The sequence below is a fragment of the Podarcis melisellensis genome, assembly GCF_964234715.1.
Source record: "Podarcis melisellensis genome assembly, chromosome: 3".
Classification (NCBI taxonomy): Eukaryota; Metazoa; Chordata; class Lepidosauria; order Squamata; family Lacertidae; genus Podarcis; species Podarcis melisellensis.
This window is the reverse complement of record NC_138530.1, coordinates 10422285-10444429: the sequence shown is the minus strand read 5'-3', so window position 1 is coordinate 10444429 and position 22145 is coordinate 10422285. Positions and strand designations below refer to the sequence as shown.

The 22145-nt window shown below is 42.8% G+C and overlaps 1 long non-coding RNA gene across 1 annotated transcript; it reads left to right on the top strand.

Moving 5' to 3' along the window:
* Positions 1-393: 393 nt before the first annotated feature.
* Positions 394-14863, top strand: LOC309366096. Its single transcript, XR_014166499.1, has 3 exons — positions 394-2738; positions 3477-3536; positions 14670-14863. It is a non-coding gene; the product is annotated as an uncharacterized lncRNA (long non-coding RNA).
* The last annotated feature ends 7282 nt before the right edge of the window (positions 14864-22145 follow it).

Genomic DNA, 22145 nt, shown 5'->3' with positions numbered 1-22145 from the left:
GGCAATTTCTTGACCAGTGAAATATACTCAGAGTCGCAAAGTGATTTCATGCTCTTTATTCAGCTCATAGTGGTGAGGAGGAATGAATGAATGTCCCCTCAAAGTATCTGCTTTATATACATTATTTGCACAATGGGCTGCACATGATTGGCTAATTCTGGAATTCTACTGTAAGCCAATCAGGTTGTGGATTCACTTCTATCTGGAGCATGATTGGGTGGTTCCTGCCAACCAATCATACTGCTGCATTGTTCTAAGACCAATCAGACTGCTGCATTCTGAATCCTATTGTTCTAGGACCAATCAGACTGCTGCCTTTTGGATCCTATTGTTCTAGGACCAATCAGACTGCTGCAGTTTGGATCCTATTCAACTCAGTACATAACAACCAGTTAGGCTGAGTGAGACAGCCCACTTCAGGGAATAGATTAAAGGGCAGAATATGACCAGGTATTTAGTTGGGGTTGGGTTTTTTTATTCAATGTGTTGAACTCAGGCACAAAGGTCTCTTAACCCACCTCCACTGCTCCCCACTTTCTGAGGTTCCATCAGGTGTTGCCTGTACATCTTTAAGCCAATTGTCATAGCTATAGGGACTAGAAACTTGCTCTTTCCATTTTAAAAAATATTTTAGGATTCACATGGATGCTGAATTCTGTCTCCTGTAAGAATTTCTGCGCTAGCAAAGGATCATGGAGGACGCACAGGCCTGCATGCTGCTAGCTATTCCAATGTTCAGACCTCTTTCTCTAAAAATAACATCAAGTGGCCTTGAGTTTTTCATCTGCGCACATATGCAAAACACGATCTTGGCTCCCTAGAATTATTTCTTCCTGGCAGGCGTCCAAAAGCAACCATATAAATCAGTTATCTTCTACACATAAAGTACATAGGTTCTCTAATGCCTCATTTACATCTTGAATTACAAAAAATATTCCCATTACAGACATTGACAACACTGGAAGACCAGACCAATCCATATGCTGTACTGATTTGGAAGGCCCAAAAGGATGCTGTTAATCCCTTTCAAACCTTGAAAATACTTGGAGGTTTTCCAGACTGTCCGCTGAAGGTTTTCCCCTTCAGAAATGATTGGCGGGGGTGGTCTGAATCTCTAAAATAGAGCTTTGGCTCATAATTCCTATTTTCCTGTTCCCACCCTTCTTAAAAATTCATCCTCAGTATGATATTTCTAAACCATCATAACGGCATCTTTTTTATATAAAAAAAGAAAAAAACTTCCACTACTGCCTGTAAATCTCTCCGTTCTTGTGTTTTAAAAATAGATTCAAGATAGGATGTAGAACTGGGCCAAACGAAATTAATTTCAACACAGAAAAATGCCAAGTTTGGCATATAGCATTGTATCCCAACGAAGTTGTCTCATTAGCACAAAGGCTTCTGCTTGCACAATGGGATTTTCTTTCTCCTTTCCCTGCAGGTCTCCTGCACCTTCCAAATCTCTTTTGGTGGTTACCCCCCCCCCCCGTCCTCTGGAGCAGGTGGAGGAGGCTGCAGGGAGAGAAGAGGGAAGTCCGTTTGTACTGGAAGAATTGTCAAATAAAATCATGTGTGACACTTGGCTTGATAGCAGTCCTTGTGAACAGGATCTGGGTGTATTAGTAGGCCAGAAGCCAGACATGTGTCAGCAGGGTGATGTGGTTGCTATTCTTCTTCTTTGGCGATCACTCGTAGCTGCGTAAGATTGACTTCCATAAACAAGGTTTTGACAATGAGTCTATAAGTGCCTGTGGAGGCCAATTCTGGATCCACATGTCCTTCCACTGTGGGGACATTGGTTTCCGGGCGGGAGTTGATCACCGTGTGGATTTGCCAAGCGTGCCTTCCTCTTAGCACGTTTCTCCCTTGCGCCCTCAGTTTGAGTGTCTTCAAAGTGCATGAAACCTTTGGTAAAGGCTGTTCTCCAATTGGAGCACTCGCAGGCAAGTATTTCTCAATTGTTGGTGTTTATACTACATTTAAAAAAAAAATTCCTTGAGAGAGTCTTTAAACCTCTTTTGTTGACCACCAGCATTATGCTTTCCATTTTTAAGCTCAGAAAAGAGTAGCTGCTTTGGAAGATGATAATCAGGCATCCGCACAACATGACCAGTCCAATGAAGTTGATGCTGACGAATCATTGCTTTGACACTGGTGACCTTTGCTTCTTCCAGTACACTGGTATTAGTTCACCTATTAAGGCTAATGCAGTTATAGGTTGCATCAACAGAAGTACAGTGGTACCTTGGCTGTTGAACGGCTTATTTGTCGGAACAAATCAGCTCCCGAAAGCTGCAAACACAGAAGTGAGTGCTCTGGTTTGTGAACGTTTTTTGGGACGCTGAATGACCGACACGGCTTCCGACTGAGTGCAGGAAGCTTTTGTAGCCAATCAGAAGCCATGCCTTTGTTTCCGAACCGTTCTGGGATTTGAACGGACTCCCAGAACAGAATAAGTTCGACAACCAAGGTACCACTGTTTAGCGTCCAGATCATGAAAAGTAAAAGTAACACTCTATTCCGCTTTGGTCAGACCTCATTCTTCCATAGTGTCCAGTTCAGGGCACTGCAGTTTAAGAAACCAGAAACTGGAATGTGTGGGTGACAAAAATAATTTTATTTATTGCACTTTTGTCCCACCCTTTCTTCAGCAGAAGCCCAGGGATAGGACTCTTGAGCTAAAAGAAGGTCTCCCCACTCCAATCTATACCTAGAGAAGACGCTGGACAAGGCGCATTGTAAGTGAAATGAGTTTCTGTCCATTCATTACTTCACTTGTGTGATATAATTCTTAATAATGTTACAGTATTCCAGTAGCATATCAGCATTGTTTTTTCAACACATTTCCATTACGTAATCATTGTTTATTTTGTATTTTCTGTGTATATGTATGATAAATGTAGTTCAGATAAAATACTGGGTTGTGATTGTTGTATTTTTATGTAAAGTGCATCTTAAATATGAATAATATGAGCAGATGGATTGACCTTCCTAAATGAATAAGGTTGCTTGAATTAAATCCCATTATCATGTACAAAATATATTCTGCAGCAAAAATAAGATCCCGTGAATTGATACAATACATGATTTCACAAGGGTAGTTGTAAAAACCCAGAAAATCAAATGAAAAATTCCAAATTCATAGCTTAAGAGAAAACATTTTAAGAAATGGAGCAAAACAATTTTTGATTTGTAAAGCTCTAAATGAATAAAGAAAAGTCTTTGAATGTGAAGATGATTAAAAAGACAACATCATTAGCAAAAAAGATATTTACAAGTTTGGGCTCTTTCATTTTGACTGTAATGTTAATTAGTTGGACACTGGGAGGGGGAGATGAATATAAAAGCCTGCATCATGTACTTACTGTTCAAATTGCATTCCACCTTAATTTTATGCTCTTCAGTTCCTAATTTTCTCTCCTTTTTTTGTTCTATGTAATCCGGTTATCAGACTAAAGTGATTTTCTCTCATCCAGGTTTAAAATTCAGCATTCCAATCTTCAAGTTTTATTCTTTCATTTGCCAGAACTCTCCAGGTAGCTTTTGAATTCCTTTGTCTGTATACTTACGTAGGCTTTTCAAAGAATCATCAATGCAGAAATAGAATCCACTGGGAAATGTTTTGTTTAGTTCTTCCCCCAGTTCTCCCTATGGCATGTGCATCCCAGGTAACTGTTTGAGCAAGGTGTAACCAATATAATAATCTAGGGATCTAGCTTCAAATGGTTCAAGGGAGATCCCCAGTGGTCAAGGGGTGGTGGGAGCTGTAGGCCCTCAACAACTGAAGGGCCAAAGTTTCCACACCTCTAGTGACTCACCTTGCCAACAAAGGTCCGTATAGTTAAAGCTATGGTTTTCCCAGTAGTGATGTATGGAAGTGAGAGCTGGATCATAAGGAAGGCTGATCGCCGAAGAATTGATGCTTTTGAATTATGGTGCTGGAGGAGACTCTTGAGAGTCCCATGGACTGCAAGAAGATCAAACCGATCCATTCTTAAGGAAATCAGCCCTGAGTGCTCAGTGGAAGGACAGATCCTGAAGCTGAGGCTCCAATACTTTGGCCACCTCATGAGAAGAGAACACCCTGGGAAAGACCCTGATGTTGGGAAAGATGGAGGGCACAAGGAGAAGGGGACGACAGAGGACGAGATGGTTGGACAGTGTGCACGAAGCTACCAGCATGAGTTTGACCAAACTGCGGGAGGCAGTGGAAGACAGGAGTGCCTGGCGTGCTCTGGTCCATGGGGTCACAAAGAGTCGGACACGACTAAACAACAACAGTGACTCTCTAGGATTTCAGACCTATAAAACTATCTGGAGATGCTGGATATTGAACCTAGGACCTTCTGTATGCAAAGCTCATGCTGTGCTATTGAGCTATTCCCCTTCTCAAGAAAGAGAGGAAGAAAATTTCTGGGAATCAGTAGGGAGAGAAGGCAGTGAAGGAACTCCTAGCTTTGAGCTGTTCCCTGTGCTCAGCCTGAAAGTGGGGGGAGGGGACTGGAAGAAATGATCCCTTTCCCCTTTGTCTGATGGAAGGAGGTGAGACTGTGGCAGCATTTCAAATGATGGTGTTTTGAATGCATTTTCTCTCTCTCTGAAGATCTATTTAGGGAAAAAATGGATTGTGTGATGAAGTCCATGACCCTGCGGTGTGGTGGATTGTGTGTTCACTTTTTTAGATGTAGGAGTTTTTCTTTTTCCAGGCCTCGCTCAGCCAGAAAGCCCTTCTCAGCTGGGGGTGGTCTTGGACAGCTCAGGCTCTAAGCACAATCGACCTCCTAGGGTTGTTTTCAGGATAAATGGAAGAACTACAAAGCTGGAAACTGCTACAGAATGAAAAGAATTGCAGTTGATTCCTACTCTGAAGTAGGTCCCCACTGAGTTTAGTGGGATTTACTTCCTAGTAAGCATGCTCCCCCAATGGCTTTGTGCATACACACACACACACACACACAGAGAGAGAGAGAGAGAGAGAGAGAGAGAATAAAGCCAAGCATGTTTAGACAAATTATCTATCACATCACATTTTTTAGAACGGTTGTTAAAACATTGATGAATGAATATAGAGTAAGATGATGAGTCAGGGGTACTAAAAGGAGCAAATGGGTAGGTTCCACTAGATGCTACCATAAGTACCGAGATATTTTAGTTTATAACCCAATGTGATTAAACTGCATGAAAATTAAGCTGTGATAATGCTACAGTAAAATAAGTCTTAAAAAATAAAGAGGCTTCTAACTAAACCACAATATTAAAAAGAAGAAGAAAATACTGATGGTATGTTTTGAGAAGGGCAAGCTGATAGAAAGAACCTTGGGATGGAAAGGGCTACATTGCTGATTAGACAAAAGCACCATTGCTATTGCACTATAAGCCTATTGTTATTAGATATATTGCTGTCTTGCAAGCTGATCCATTCACACAGCCAAAGTGGAACAAACTGGGAATGTGGTTTGAGCAGAGTTCATCACAAGCTAAAAGCAGTTATACAAAAGTCTTAGCACACAGTCGTGCAACTTGGTTGACATCTCCTGTGGCCATCGAGATTCACCCCCTGCCTTGCACTTTGGCACGTATTGTCTTGACAACTGCGAAGTACCAGGTTTGGTTCCAGTGAACTCCCAGCAGTCCTATTTAAAGAAGCAGGAAAAGGCTAATGGCAGGCTAGGAAGCAGTAGCTGTTGCTCTTCTGTAAGGGCCTGCTTTGTTGTCCTTGGTATCAAACTCTTGCCTGACTTTCTACTTCTTTTTCTTTGGCTATGTGCTTTGGACTAGGGAGATATACCTGTCAGGAGCAGGCAAAGGCCCTGGTCAGCTAAACTGAGTCCTTCAGACCAAAGGACTGTGTGATATCTGGAGCCAGGACTAAGACACTTCTCTCGACCAGGCAAGAACTTATGGCCTAGCTCAGGCATGTCCAACTTCCAAGCAACTGCAATCAACACCCAGTATAAAAAAATCAGGCAGTGATCTATCCATCGCGATCAACCTGTTGGACATGCCTGGCCTAGCCATTCCTGATGCTTCAAACAGCCTACCAATCACAAGGCGTAATGTTGCATGCCTCACCAGTATCCCCTTCTGTGACTGGGCACACATAGTCCAAGTCAACGTCTGACTTTCAGCCATGAGGTTCTAGGTTCAAGCCCTAGACTTGTATGTTGCCTGCCTTTCTGGCTAGAGAACATCTCTCTCAGGCATTATAGGTTCTTCAGGGATCCATCCCTGTTGGGCTGGACTCCTTGCATGGGTAGACATCGATAGACTCAACCGACAGTTTCCAGGTGCCCCTTTCAGATACACTCCTAAATTGCTTCACAAAAGTGGTTGTTGGAAGGAAGCACAGAATTCAGCATATTTACCCCAGAGCTTGGCTTGCTATAGTCTTCGGTCTGAATTCAAAATGGAAAAGCCTCTTAACATTTGGAGTCTAGACATGATGTCCTCAAAAGCATTCTCAAAGGAGAGTGCTTTTCTTTCATGCACCACTTCCATTCATGTCTTCCTGGACTCTAAAAAAACTTCTGGCTTGCTTGGTTTCATTATACAGATCAGTCTGTTCTATGACGTCATTCAGTAACATCCAATTTTACCATCTGGTCAGACTTGGCTTTTGGTTTCTCTCTCGGCTTCCATGGAGTTTTTACATGGCACATGTACTTTTCCTAGAGTGCTGGGACCTATAACTTCGTTAGTTTTTCTTTGTCCTACATCTCATGCCAATAAAAGCCATCATCCAGTTTTTGCTAGCAGTAAAATTTCCAGCTACTTTAGTAGGCAAAAATTGTCTACCCGTAGCAGATCTTTTATTCAACCGTGCATTGTATTCTTTTATTAAAACTTCTAATATTTGTTTCTTTTTTAATATAAAAAGCATGTTGCTGAGGCTTTTATTAAATAAAGTAATTATCTTTCTTCTATACCATTAGTTTTCAGACTTGATTCCTTCACTAGTACCAAAGCTGGGCATGGCTGTAATAGTGAATATACTCCCTGAAAGGAACATGAGAAGCTGCCTTATACAAAGTCACACCATTTGTCTATCCAGCTCCATGTTGTCCACACTGACTGGCAGCAGCTTGCCACAGTTTCAGACAGGTTTTGCATGAGCTGGAGTTTGCAAAGGCCTGATTCTGCAGTCTTGTGTAGGTATGACATTTGCTTAGCCACTCAGCTATACAGACCTTTACTGAACTATAGAAATATTGTTCCTCTCCTTCTTCCTAGGTAAAGGGACCCCTGACCATTAGGTCCAGTCGTGGCCGACTCTGGGGTTGCATTGCTCATCTCGCTTTATTGGCCGAGGGAGCCGGCGTACAGCTTCCGGGTCATGTGGCCAGCATGACTAAGCCGCTTCTGGCGAACCAGAGCAGCACACGGAAATGCCATTTACCTTCCCGTTTATTTATCTACTTGCACTTTGATATGCTTTTGAATGGCTAGGTTGGCAGGAGCAGGGACCGAGCAACAGGAGCTCACCCCATCACGGGGATTCGAACCGCCGACCTTCTGATCGGCAAGTCCTAGGCTCTGTGGTTTAACCCACAGCGCCACCCGCGTCCCAACTCCTTCCCCCTAGGAACACTTAAAACATGACAAAACATTGTATTGCATCCAAAGTATCACTAAGTAACTCCTTGAAGAGCGGAACAACTTCTGCTTATGCAATGGGACTTTCTGCCTCCATCTTCCCATCCACACTCCCTACATTTGTTTGGGGTGTTCTCACAACCACCTGTGGCGGATTTGCCCAGGAGGAGGAGAGGAGGGAAACTTCCGTTTTCAAAGGCGAAGTTATTCTGCTGGTGCAATTAATTTATTTGGCTACCACCCTCTGTGAGATCGTGAGTTTCAGTGCCCACCTTACATGTCATTGGCTTCTGGTGGTGGTGTGGGTAGGGAATCTCACCATATGAGGACAGTGTTGGATGTAGGAAGCTCTCCTAGACCTACGGCAAGGAAGGAATGCAACTTGCCTTCAGTGATATCTCCTTTGCCCGCATACTGTTTAACCGGGATCATTTCTTCCAGATTTGCTTGTCTGCTGTCACTGATCTTCCCCTGTAGAGACATATACAAACAGTTTGTATGGTGTGCTGGTTAGACTCAATAGCCCTCATTTCACCCAGTAAATACTGGGCCCAGACTATTCTCTTAAGTTACAGGGGATCCACAAAAGACAAATCAATAAAAGTACAAAAAAAAACCTCATAACACAATTCTGTTGTGCTGCCTACCTCAGTCATGACTCTGATAGATCAGAAAAGGGGCCAAGCAAATTAGGAAGGCCAGTGGCACAAGTTTACTGCACCAAATTATTGGTTAGTTTTTGTTTTTTAAATAAATTTTAATTTATTAAAATAATTCAACATTAATACAGACATATTGCGAATATACAAACATACATTTCATACAGTCCTTAAAAATATTCATACATACTCACACTCAATCCCACACATATTTCCTTTTCCCACCCCCATCCCTCACCTCTCACCCCATCCTTGCGTTAGACTTCCAATCTACTCAATTGCGATTTCTTTCCACTTCTATTACTTTCTTTCACACACTTTTAAACCAACTTTCTGCTTCTTTTTTCTGTTACACATTGTTATCCATCTTATTTAGTATTTCAGTATTTATAACGGGACTTATTTATTCTAATAGGAGTTCTGATTTTTCAATATGATTTTGCAAATATCCTTTAAACACCTTCCAGTCCTTGTCTATCTTTTCTTTTGGGATCCTTGTTATTGTTATTCATTATTGGAGTGTTTAACTGAAGCAAGAATGGAGTGAATGGAGTGATGTGGTGGGTGCAAGGAGATTGTTTTGGGAGGTGTATATGGAGGTTGTGTATCATGGAATCATAGAACATAGAGTTGGAGTGGACCACGGCGGTCATCAAGCCCAAGCCCATACAATGCAGGAATATTTTGACCAATGTGGGGCTCAAACCCATGACCCATAAGAATCTCATGTTCTACCAACTGAACTAGATTAATTTTGTGTAGCACGAATGTACAGTGTTATGTAGTGTACATGTAGATGAATTATTTTGATGGCTGTATTATGTGTTTTTGTCACACAATAAAATGCTTTGATGTGATGGAACGATGTTGCATTTTGATTAGGGACTTAGAATTGTAGAGTTGGATTATCGAGTCTGACCTCCTGAAGTGCTGGAGTATTGTGATACATGTTTATAAAAACACAAAAAGCCTGCTGGATCAGGCCAATGGCCCATCTAGTCCAGCACCTTGTTCTCATAGTGACCAACCGGATGCCTGGGGAAAGCATGCAAGTAGGATTCAAGCACAAGAGTAGTCTTCTTACATTCTTACGAACAAGTAACCTACTCCCTGTCTCTGTCCAGGGTGCTGAAGTGCCTGTCTCTGTCCACCAGTGTTTTCCACTTGGTTCCTGACACAGGACTGGCTGATGCCCCTGCCTGCATAATAACTGCACTGACCAGTAAATTGAGATCTCTTCCAGAAGCTATTTCAACCCAGCTCTCCTTATGTGCTCAGCCGAGCCATAATGGGACAACCACTTCCCCATTGAGTTTCTGTTAAGTATGGCCCTTGGGGTCAATGTGAGCTGTGCTCATGGGTTTCATCTTCATCTCAGTCTGTGGCTGTGCTGTACCCATGTCATACCTTCCCACAGCTCACAATTCCTTACATGTGGACAGGTAGGGGAGATATAATTGCCTGAGCATAGGTGCATAGAATGCACTGAGTGAGCCCAGCTGACAACTTCTATTCTTTAGCCAGCGATTCAGGCTATTATAAAAATAAGTAATAGCCATTTTCCATATGGCAGGTGATAGCACCACTCTCATTTTTTTCTCTCCTATATGGTAGATAATAGCATGATACCTTAGTTTAATTCATGGATGGGAAACTTATGGCTCTCTAGTTTATGCTGGCCAGGGCTGATGAGAGTTGGAATGGTCTTTTTCAAGGAATTAGGGGAATGGTGGGAAATGCCGGCATTTGGGACCTGGGAGTGCACCTGCCAGTAATCATGTTCCACTCCATCAATGTTGATTCCCAGGTGGTTTGCAAGTGTATAGAAAAAAGAAGCACAAGTTTAACATACAGCACACTAAAACAGGCCAACATTTGTTGTTGTTGTTGTTGTGTTAAAAAAACCAAGCAAGCAAGCAAGCAGCAAATTTTTAAAAAAGTCAAACATACAGAACTTAATATCTATGCCAGCTAACAATGACTCTGACTGCCCGTGTTTATCTGGTGTTCTTTCTTGTCACCTCCCATTCTTAAAAATGGGAGATGTTGGAGATTGAAGCTGGGAGAGCTAAATGGACAGCTTCTGTTCTGCCATTGAGCCAAGGTCCCTCCCTCAGAGATGCTACTCTGTTCTTATTGACTTTCTTGAATTGACTGATGAATTTTGGAGGAACCCCAGCTTTCCTTAACGCATGTTTTGAAAACCATTGATCTTAAGATATTTCTGCCGCAGCACCAGAAACCTGGATCCAGAAGTTCTTGTCTCAGATTTCTTCCTTCCTCGCTGTCCTTTGGAATAAAGCAGCATTTATCCTCAAAGGGGAGGGGGAAAAAATGAAATGTGTTCAACATATGGCATCTGCAACCATTTGATATTTTAAATCTATAGTAAATGTCAGGAACAATTTTTACTGCCCTCCCTACATTACAAGCGCTTGGATCATTTGTCTTTCAAAGGACTAGTAAACCTTAATTTGCTTTAGCAGCTCTCAGTGGATTTTTATTGTTTCTTACTGCTGCCTCTCAACTCATGCAATTTGTAAAACTAAATATGAACTGCTAAACTCCATCAATTTGGTAGTATTCTTTAATATCAATTTTTACATAATTAGCCTCCAAACTGTGTTCAATTACTGCCAATTAATCTCGTGTACTTGGAAGGACAACACTCATTTCCCAGGGAGCACGGCATCTAAAATGGAAGATAGTTCTGATAAATGGGAATGGGCATCATTTTCTTTCTTTGCTCTCATTGTAGGGGCTGGTTTGCTGTGACATGTCTCCACCTAATACCTGCTTCCTCTGGTTGTTGTTGTTGTTTAGTCATTTAGTTGTGTCCGACTCTTTGTGACCCCATGGACCAGAGCACGCCAGGCACTCCTGTCTTCCACTGCCTCCCGGAGTTTGGTCAAACTCATGCTGGTAGCTTCGAGAACACTGTCCAACCATCTCATCCTCTGTCGTCCCCTTCTCCTTGTGCCCTCCATCTTTCCCAACATCAGGGTCTTTTCCAGGGAGTCTTCTCTTCTCATGAGATGGCCAAAGTATTGGAGCTTCAGCTTCAGGATCTGTCCTTCCAGGGAGCACTCAGGGCTGATTTCCTTCAGAATGGATAGGTTTGATCTTCTTGCGGTCCATGGGACTCTCAAGAGTCTCCTCCAGCACCATAATTCAAAAGCATCAATTCTTCGGCAATCAGCCTTCTTTATATTCCAGCTTTCACTTCCATACATCACTACTGGGAAAACCATAGCTTTTACTATACGGACCTTTGTTGGCAAGGTGATGTCTCTGCTTTTTTTTTTTCTAGACAGCATCTTTAAAAGTAGAAGCTTCCTCTGGTACCTCTCCCTAACTCATCCTACATGCTTGGCAACACCATGCTCTAAATGGTCTATTGACATTAACTTTTCAGTACACATATGCTGACCTTCTTTAATTTCCCCACAAGGAAATGAGAGATGGGTAAAATATAAAGGTATGATTGTGGAAAGTGGGGATGTTGTTGCAGCGATAATAGATTTCATCTTGCAGTAATTGGCAACTCTACCTCCTTATTTATCCCTCGTCTTCTAAGCATAATCAACATAAGCATCTGGGGGGTTAGATAAGTGCTCCTTTTTGTAAGGCAGTAAAACTACAGGCACACACACATATACAAATTGCACCCCACCATAAATATGCATAAAGTGATTAGTAACATTGCTGAGGAGTCATATAGATCGTGCACGATGTAAGCAGCAGAGGCATTTTTTTCTGGCACAAGAGTTATCCGAAAAAGGACAATAGAACATTAACAAGAATCCAGCAAACTTTTTTTCCATTGACTTACAAAAATCTTTCATAATGAACAAGGCTCCCCATTCAAAGTTTCACTCAGAAACCGTCAAGTTCCTGCATACTTTGTATGCCATGGGGATAGAGTTGATAGGGTTGATGTAAAAGGTTGATGGACTTAGTAACTAAGTTCTGGGCCCATTTCAGCTCCCCAGTATATTTCCACTACATGTCACCAAATGCTCAACGATGCTTGTTTCCTGTTCCTGCTTTAATAAAGCCCCCTTCCGGGTATTTATGCCCTGTCCGCTTGAACAAGCATTCAAGGTGACCAAAAAAGGCAATATTCAATAAACATAGTACTACCAAAAGAAAAGAATCATCTAAAAGGAATAGCTGAGGATGTTGGAAGATTCCAACAGAAACAGGAGTGTGTGGAAAGAAAGAAAGAAAGAAAGAAAGAAAGAAAGAAAGAAAGAAAGAAAGAAAGAAATTTTCATTTATACCCCGCCCTTCCCGGTTTAAAAACCAAGCTCAGGGCGGCTCATTTTTGGAAAGGAAAAATAAAAAACCCAGTCAGTAGACATTGAATGATCACCAGGGCTAACTGGCCAAGTTGGTCCTACTGGGGCCAGCATGGAGACCAGGGAAGAATTTAAATGTGGGGTCCCAGAAAGGTTTCTTCATAGAAGAGGAAAGGGAATAGAGGATCAGGCTAATTCAAATTGAAGGCCAGGCGGAATAGCTCTGTCTTACAGGCCCTGCGGAAGCAGATCAAGTCCTGCAGGAAATGTTTGCTTATTCATCCCATGTCTGGAATGGAAATCAATCCAGCAAATACAATTGGTCCCATTTTGCTAGCAGAAGTTCTTAGAATAATGGAACTGTAGAGTTGGAAGGGACCCCAAAGGTCATTTATTCCAACCCCCCTGGAAGGCAGGAACCACAGCTTATGAATCCCTGGCAGGTGACCGTCTTACATGGGACCAGTTAGGTGAATATGGTCCTTTGCTGTTATCTTTGATGTAGCCTTGTGACCTTAGGATGAATGGCAAGGTATAAATCCCATTCATAAACAAGCATACTACATTGAATAGTTTTCAGTGCCAACTAAGAAGCTTCCTCTTCTACCAGGCATTTTGATTAACAGTGGAGTGTTGGAGTCTCTTATTGGGTTGTATATCGAGACTTCTAATCTTGTTTTATTTGTTACGTGTTTATGGTGACCCACCCCAGTATCATTTGATGATAAAGGACAGGGTATAAATTCAAGAAACAAATACGTACAATTACAAATAAATTTTTTTAATCTTTTTTTTTTTTACCAACAACCAAAACACAAACAGTGAAAACAAACAGTGAAAACCCCCAGGCGGCTGATACACTGGGTATACATAATCAATAATAACATATTCAAATCAACCATATGTACAATTCTATATGTACAGCTCTAACACTCCTCCCTCCACAAGGTTTACAGTGGTACCTCAGGTTACATACACTTCAGGTTACATACGCTTCAGGTTACAGACCTGACCCAGAAATAGTGCTTCAGGTTAAGAACTTTGCTTCAGGATAAGAACAGAAATCGTGCTCCGGCGGCGAGGTGCCAGCAGGAGGCCCCATTAGCTAAAGTGGTGCTTCAGGTTAAGAACAGTTTCAGGTTAAGAATGGACCTCCGGAACGAATTAAGTACTTAACCCGAGGTACCACTGTATTTAACTTCCAACATTTTAATTGCCCCAAATTGTTCTAACCTGCCCAAATAATTCAGTATTTTCTCAAACCAATCCTCCTCCTTCTCACTGACCTTAAACCCTTTCATTTTATGTACAATTACAAATCTAAAGCATGTTTCATTTACCAATCATGCGCTTCTCATGGGTATAAATTCAATAAACAAATACGTACATTACAAATCTAAAGCATGTTGCATGTACCAATCATGGGCTTCTCATAGATGGAATTGGCACTTTGGTGGGAGTGTGTCTATGCAAATGGAGAGGTGCCAGTTTTTTGGTGGAGAGCCACACCATAAAGATCTCATTTTAAAAATTTAATTACATTTTTTTAAAACAAACAGTATGGCAGTCAAAATCAGCTGGAAAATTACTTGTGTATTGGTGAATGATACAGGGTTTACAATAAGCAGTAGCAACCCCAGCATCCCCTCTGCAGCAGGCATCAACACCGAGAAAGTCCAAAACAATCCTGCACCTGCTAAGCATAAATCCTAAGTATTGTTCATACAGGTGGACCAATTGAGTAGGATGTGCTGGGGATGAGGCTGTCAGGAACCTGAAAAAAAAAACTGATTATGAAAACCATAACGTTGATGCACAACCTAGTAATGTGTGGATGAGGAGTAGATTTCTAAAGAGCTATAACATGGTGTGTCAGGCAAAAACTTAAAACAGCAGTGGTCGTTTTCACAGCGCCAGCAGCAAGAGTTTGCCATCGTGTCTAGCGATGGCAAGAGACCCAAATAATATGAACCGTAATTTCGCATTGTCTTCTTCTCCCTGTTAAATCAAGGCGCTTCCAGACTGTTTTTTTTAAAAAAAATTATTTAACATAATTATTACAATATAAGCAAAATATTGCAAATACATACATACATACCGTACATACATATTTCAGATAAGCGCACATATATATATAAAGAACAAAAGAGAAAAAAGGAAGAAAAGAAGAAAGAAGAAAGAAGAAGAAGAAGAAGAAGAAGAAGAAGAAAAGTTGGAGGAATTTCTTCCAAATTTATTCTACAAATATCTCAATAATAAAATTTCATTGATTGACTTCCATTGCTTACACTGCACTTCCTATATACATTTTAAGCAAGATTGTATCTGTTTTTCTGTATTTTTCCCATACAATCTCACACAAATATTCTAATCGATAAGTTTTCTAAATCTTTCATAAATCTATTCTAACACAACCAGACTGTTTTTGGATGGGATGCAGTCATATACCAAGAAATTCAGGTTGCACAATTACAGCAGCTTGGGAGGTTTTGCACAACAAAGCACCTTGTCCCAAAGGTCAGAGTTTTTGTGATATGGAGAGGGCTGGGAAAAGCCACTGCGAAGTACAGGATAATACTTGCTTTCCTGCAATTTCGTCTGACGTCTGTGCAGATTAGACCAAATGCTCATTAAATCTCCCTGAAAATGTATCAAGGGTTAATGCTCAATAAACAGGTAACCTGGAAGTACCCTTGCAAGCAGCAATATTCTGAAAATTCTAGCAGTGCTACTAAGGTGCAGAAGCAAATGAACTCCCTGCTGAAAATGGCAAGTGTCTTGACTTTTCCCTGGTGTACCAGCAATATTGCAGTTATCACCGCTGAAAACATTTCTGTTTCACTGAGCTTTCTTAGAATATTAATTTGATGCAGTATTGGACCTCTGTTCTGTATTTTAGTATTTCTATTTTTTACTATGATTCTTAAAAAAAAATTATTAAAATTTTAACAATAACAACAAGCATTGTGTTTCCAAAATACAATGCTGTAAAATTTCTGTAAAACACCAAAATTAGAATTTCCACAGTAGTAACATACGCAATAACTGATTTTCTGATAAGCCACCTGCGGTTCACTTCAACCTCTTTCTGAAGCTTTCATTGTGAAATATCCATACCTTTATTTTAAAAACAGCAACAACAACCTGTTTCTTAAGCAATTGTTTTAAGAAAAGCACTGCTCAATTACATTAAGGGCCCAGTGAGTCCAGCAGGAACGACAGTAACAAACCAAAAGAGGAACATAGGGACAGAGCCACTACTGAGAAGGTACTGAGGTCTTCAGAACTTAACCTGGCAATGAAAACATATATAGGAACATAGGAAGTTGCCCTCCCATTAGATGTCAAGGACTTTTAGAAGACATCTGAAGGCAGCCCTGTTTAGGGAAGTTTTTAAGGCCCTTGAAGGACCAGGGGCGCAGCCTGGGAGTCATTCTGCATTCACAGCTGTCCATGGAGGCACAGGTCAATTCTGTGTCCAGGGCAGCTGTTTACCAGCTCTATCTGGTACGCAGGCTGAGACCCTATCTGCCCTCAGACTGTCTCGCCAGAGTGGTGCATGCTCTGGTTATCTCTCGCTTGGAATACTGCAATGCGCTCTATGTGGGGCTACTTTTGAAGGTGACCCGGAAACTACAACTAATCCAGAATGCGGCAACTAGACTGGTGACTGGGAGTGGCCGCTGAGACCATATAACACCGGTCTTCAAAGACCTACACTGGCTCCCAGTACGTTTCCGAGCACAATTCAAAGTGTTGGTGCTGACCTTTAAAGCCCTAAACGGCCTCGGTCCAGTATACCTGAAGGAGCGTCTCCACCTCCATCGTTCTGCCCGGACACTGAGGTCCAGTGCTGAGGGCCTTCTGGCGGTTCCCTCGCTGCGAGAAGCCAAGTTACAGGGAACCAGGCAGAGGGCCTTCTCGGTAGTGGCACCCGCCCTGTGGAACGCCCTCCCACCAGATGTCAAAGAGAAAAATAACTACCAAACTTTTAGAAGACATCTGAAGGCAGCCCTGTTTAGGGAAGCTTTTAATGTTTAATAGGTTATTGTATTTTAGTGTTTTGTTGGAAGCCGCCCAGAGTGGCTGGGGTATAAATAAATTATTATTATTATTATTATTATTATTATTATTATTATTATTATTATCATTATTATTAAGGTTTGATGTTTTATTCTGTTTAATACTCTGTTGGATGCCGCCCAGAGTGGCTGGGGAAACCCAGCCAGATGGGCGGGGTATAAATAATAATAATAATAATAATAATAATAATAATAATAATAATAATAACAACAACAACAACAACAATAATAATAATTAAAGTTTGATGTTTTATTCTGTTTAATATTCTGTTGGGAGCCTCTAAGAGTGGCTGGGAAAACCCAGCCAGAAGGGTGGGGTATTATTATTAATAATAATAATAATAATAATAATAATAATAATAATAATAATTGCTTCAGATCCTTGGTCCATCGAGTTAAGTTTTTTCTACACTGGCAGTGGTTCTCCAGGGTTTCAAAGACGAGACATTCCCAGTTCTACTGAATCTTCCACACTGAGCATTACTCAAGCATAGAAAGAGCTGCCCCATTCTCTGGGTCTTATTTCACACAGAGACCGTAGAGCAGAGAGATGGGGAATCTGTGGCCCTCCAAATGTTTCTGGATTACATCTCCCATCTTCACTGACTACCGGACAAGCTGGTTGGGGCTTATGGGAGTTGGAGTCCAACGACATGTGGGAGGCCATAGGTTTCCCACTCTTGTGCTAACAGTGAGTTTCCCTTTTGGATTCCCTGCAGGAAGGAGATGGGGGGAAAGTTGGGGACTTTGCTTGCTACGCCTGATCAGAAGCAGGAAATTTCTCAGCCGATGCCAGCTTGCGTCTTTGCAACCAGCTAGTGAGTCGGATGCTGTTTGTCAGATGGACACAATATCCTTCCCCTGTAGGTGGTCTTTGTTTCATTAGGCTTCAGATTGATGGCACCAAACAGTAATCCAAAAATGTGCAATGGGGACATCCGCCTCATTTTTCATTAACAGTGTTTCCCAAACACACTGGAAGCAAGAAGAAACCATAGATTTGGTCCGGCTTATTTTTATCCTTGAAGACACGATTGATTATCCAACATCACTGCTGGATGCTGGCTGTTCCCGTTAAGCGATGTCTAGTACATAACTAGAGGAGACGGGTGTTTGGCACAATCGAGCCACGTGAGTATATTGTGCCCCAAAAAGAAGTTGTTAGTGAAGCTGATAAAACCCTGCTTTTTCTAAAGATTAAATGAGCTTGGCAATGGGGCTTCTTCGTAATGCTGGAAATTAGATGGTTCATCCCAGATTTGGATGTGCCATCAGCATCCAATAATAAGCGGGAAATGAAGCTGCAATGGACTTTTCCTGCTTTCCAACGGAAACCAACTTTTCTTTCAGAGTTTCTGCATCACAGAAACAAGAAGTTGTGGACCAGCATGCTTTGTGCATTTTACATCTCCGATGGTCTTACTATGGTCTTATAGTTGGTCCCTTACCTTTCCCGCCCCGACCTGGCCACAGTGATCCATGCGACGGTCATCTCCAGGTTTGACTACTGTAATTTGCTCTACGCGGGGCTGCCCTTGAAGCTGTCCCAGAAACTCCAGCGGGTGCAGAATGCTGCAGCGAGGCTCCTCATGGGGTCTCTGCCGTGGGAGCATATTCACCCAGTGCTTTTGCAGCTGCACTGGCTCCCAGTGGAGTACAGGGTCAGATTTAAGGTGCTGCTTTTGACCTTTAAAGCCCTTCACGGCCTAGGACCCTCGTACCTACGGGACCGCCTCTCCCGGTATGCCCCACAGAGAGCCTCAAGGTCCATAAATAGCAACACCCTAGTGTTCCCGAGCCCTAAGGAAGTCAGATTAGCCTCAACCAGAGCCAGGGCCTTTTCAACACTGGCTCCGGCCTGGTGGAACGCTCTGTCTCATGAGACCAGGGCCCTTCAGGATTTGATTTCCTTCCGCAGGGCCAGTAAGACAGAGTTGTTCCGCCTGGCCTTTGGCTTGGAATCAATTTGATTCACTCCCCCTCTTTCTTTTTTTCCTTTCTCCTCCTGTGATGAGGCTGTATTTTAATGTTTTAATGTTAATCTTGTTTTTTAAGTTGTATTTCAATCAACTTGTTTTTATTATTGGTTGTTAGCCGCCCTGAGCCCAGTCTTGGCTGGGGAGGGCGGGGGATAAATAAAAAAAAATTATTATTATTATTATTAGTAGTAGTAGTATTATGCTAGCCATAATGCCGAAGTGGGGTTGCAGTCTTCAGAGACGGCATGTAATGCTATCAAACCAGTGGCCTGGATGAAATAGCAGAGGGACTGCCAGGGGTGGAGAACTGCCAACCTGTGGGCTGGATGTGGACTGAGGTGCCTCCTCATCTGGTCTGCATCGTCCTCTCTCACCACTCCTCGCTGCAGCACCGCAGCAAGGAACCACCTCAGATTGCACCCAATAAGACACTTGGAAAGCCTATTTGCCATATGGAAACTTGGTGGGGAGAAAGGAAAGCTACATGGCAGACGGAGGGAGGGTCAGCGCTGCCCTCCCCATATGCTGTGACTGTGCTGCCAAAAATTGGGTCCAACACCTTAATTAGGTGGGGTTTTTTGGGGGGGGGACCCTCTTTGCTGGTCTAACAGACTTTTACCCAGTGTAAATGTGGAGGGTTGGAAGATGGAGGTGTTAGGATATTGATGTTCTGTTCCACCCTAAGAGGAACAGATATGTTATAAGTCACATGTCTGTTTACCTTCCAGCACAGCTCGCTGGGAACTTCCGTTTGTGTATTGCTTTTGCTTAGTGCTTCCTGCTCTTAGACATGAAGGAGAGCAGACATGTTTTCTTTGTCTTGGTCTATCCTGAATAAACTGCTTGTAAATACGTTTTGCATATGCCTCTGTCCGCCACTTCTGTTGTGTGCTAATCACTCTGCTGACTGAGGCATGCTCAAGCTTCCGAAAGCTTCAGACGCTGTGTGACACTGTGTTGATGCTGTTCCAGGGACCAGAGTTCTCCCGGCTGCCGGCCGGTGGGCTGGAGCCAGCTGGGGGTCTGCGAATTGCCCCCATTCCCTTGGACACATCCCAATAGGAGGGTGGGAAGGGTGCAGGGAAGAAATGCAGCACCCTCCCCACCCTGGAGTTAGACTTTGGGGAGGGGACCCTCCTCTTGGTTCCAAAGTTTAAGGCCAGCTTGCAAATTTCCTGGAGAGCATCCTCTTCTCACAGTGGATTGCAGGAAGCCCTCAAGCAGAACATGAATGCAACAGCACATTTGTGCTCCTTACCCAGAGATATTATAGGCTTAAAAACATGACACGAGTGGTTTAAGTCTTTTCCTCGGCTGATCTGCTGCAAAGTCCCCAAGCAAGCAAACAAAGCAAAACCCCTGACATTCCAGCTGCTGAAGAGAAAAGGTCAGGTCACAACATGTTGACAAAGTCCAGCTTCTGTGAGTAAGATGGCAAAATCAGTTTGGCTTGGGGTGGTCTGGAAGTTTCCCAAGGAGTGTACCATGGTCAGGAAGTAGGATTTCAAGATGGAAAAGCTCCCCAATATATTTTGTTTTAGATCATTTGAAAGAAAAAAATTTTAATCTTTTTTTACCCTCCCTAAACTTCGAAGAGTATGCTGGACTTCTTTCCTCTGTGGAGCTGAAAGTGGCACACATGGTTCTTCACCTCCCATTTTTTCCCCTCACAATGACCCTGTAGGCTGAGGGACAGTGACTGGCCAAACATAATCTTGTGAGTTTAATAGCTAAGTGGGGATTTGAACCCCATCTTCCCAGGTCCTAGTCCATTACTCTAACCTCTACGCTACACTAAACTGCAAGTGGGACACGGGTGGCGCTATGGTCTAAACTGCTGAGCCTCTTGGGCTTGCCCAAGAAGGGCAGCAGTTCGAATCCCTGCGACAGAGTGAGCTCCCGTTGCTCTGTCCCAGCTCCTGCCAACTTAGCAGTTTGAAAGCACGCCAGTACAAGTAGATAAATAGGTACCACTCCAGCGGGAAGGTAAACAGCATTTCTGTGTGCTCTGGTTTCTGTCATGGTGTTCTGTTGCACGAGAAGCAGTTTAGTCCTGCTGGCCACATGACCTGGAAAACTGTCTGTGGACAAATGCCGGCTCCCTCGGCCTGAAAGCAAGATGAGCGCTGCAACCCCATACTCACCTTTGACTGGACTTAACTGTCCAGGGGTCCTTTGCCTTTACCTTTTTACTAAACTACACTGGCTTTCTGGACAGTTTACAGAAACAAAAAAAAAAATGCAATTCACATTAAAGAAGATAAAAGCAAAAGTTTAATATAGTGGTACCTCGGGTTAAGTACTTAATTCATTCTGGAGGTCCGTTCTTAACCTGAAACTGTTCGTAACCTGAAGCACCACTTTAGCTAATGGGGCCTCTTGCAGCTGCCGCACCGCCGGAGCACGATTTCTGTTCTCATCCTGAAGCAAAGCTCTTAACCTAAAGCACTATTTATGGGTTAGCAGAGTCTGTAACCTGAAGCATATGTAACCTGAAGTGTATGTAAGCCGAGGTACCACTGTAAATCACAGAAGCAAAAATACCAGCAGTACCCCCCAAATAGCAAGTAAGTAATAATTAAAAACAGGGACACGGGTGGTGCTGTGGGTAAAACCTCAGCACCTAGGACTTGCCGATCGCATGGTCGGCGGTTCGAATCCCCGCTGCGGGGTGCGCTCCCGTTGTTCGGTCCCAGCACCTGCCAAGCTAGCAGTTCGAAAGCACCTCCAGGTGAAAGTAGATAAATAGGGACCGCTTACCAGCAGAAAGGTAAACAGTGTTCTGTGTGCTGCGCTGGCTCGCCAGATGCAGCTTGTCACGCTGGCCACGTGTCTGTGGACAGCACTGGCTCCCGGCCTATAGAGTGAGATGAGCGCACAACCCTAGAGTCTGGCAAGACTGGCCCGTATGGGCAGGGGTACCTTTACCTTTACCTTTAATAATTAAAAACAGGCTAAAACACAGCAGCTTAAACCATGAAAACCATCATATAATCCAGAAAGATTTTAGGACAAAATCTGAAGTACCTGATAGATTGAGGAGGGTGGACCTCAGATTTAGGGCTCACCTGTGGCCCTCCAGACCTCTGTGTCTGGCCCCTGAAACTTTTCTTAGGTTGCACTTTCTCCTCAGTTTACACCTCATCATTCTTGCTTGGCACAGTCCTTGAGTGTTGCTATCTGAGTGAAGGATGGAGAGAAGCATGTGTGTCGAAAGTTCCGGTTTCCATGTTGCTGGAAGGCGGTTTGTTATATATATAAAAAGGAGGAGTCTCAACCATTCTTCTGAGCACAAAAAGAAGATATTCACCCAGCACCGAAAGGGCCCTAGCTTGGGTGTCAGGCAAGCCTCTCGGGGGATGCCAGTCTATCGCTGCTGAAAAGGCTTTAACTATTTAATTTTATTTATTTATACAATACATATCCTGCCCTTCATCATAAAAGGAGCGGAGGGTGGGTAAAAACATTCAAAGAGTTCATTGACATAAAATCAATTAATCAACCCTGTATAAGACCCGGCATCCTCCACCT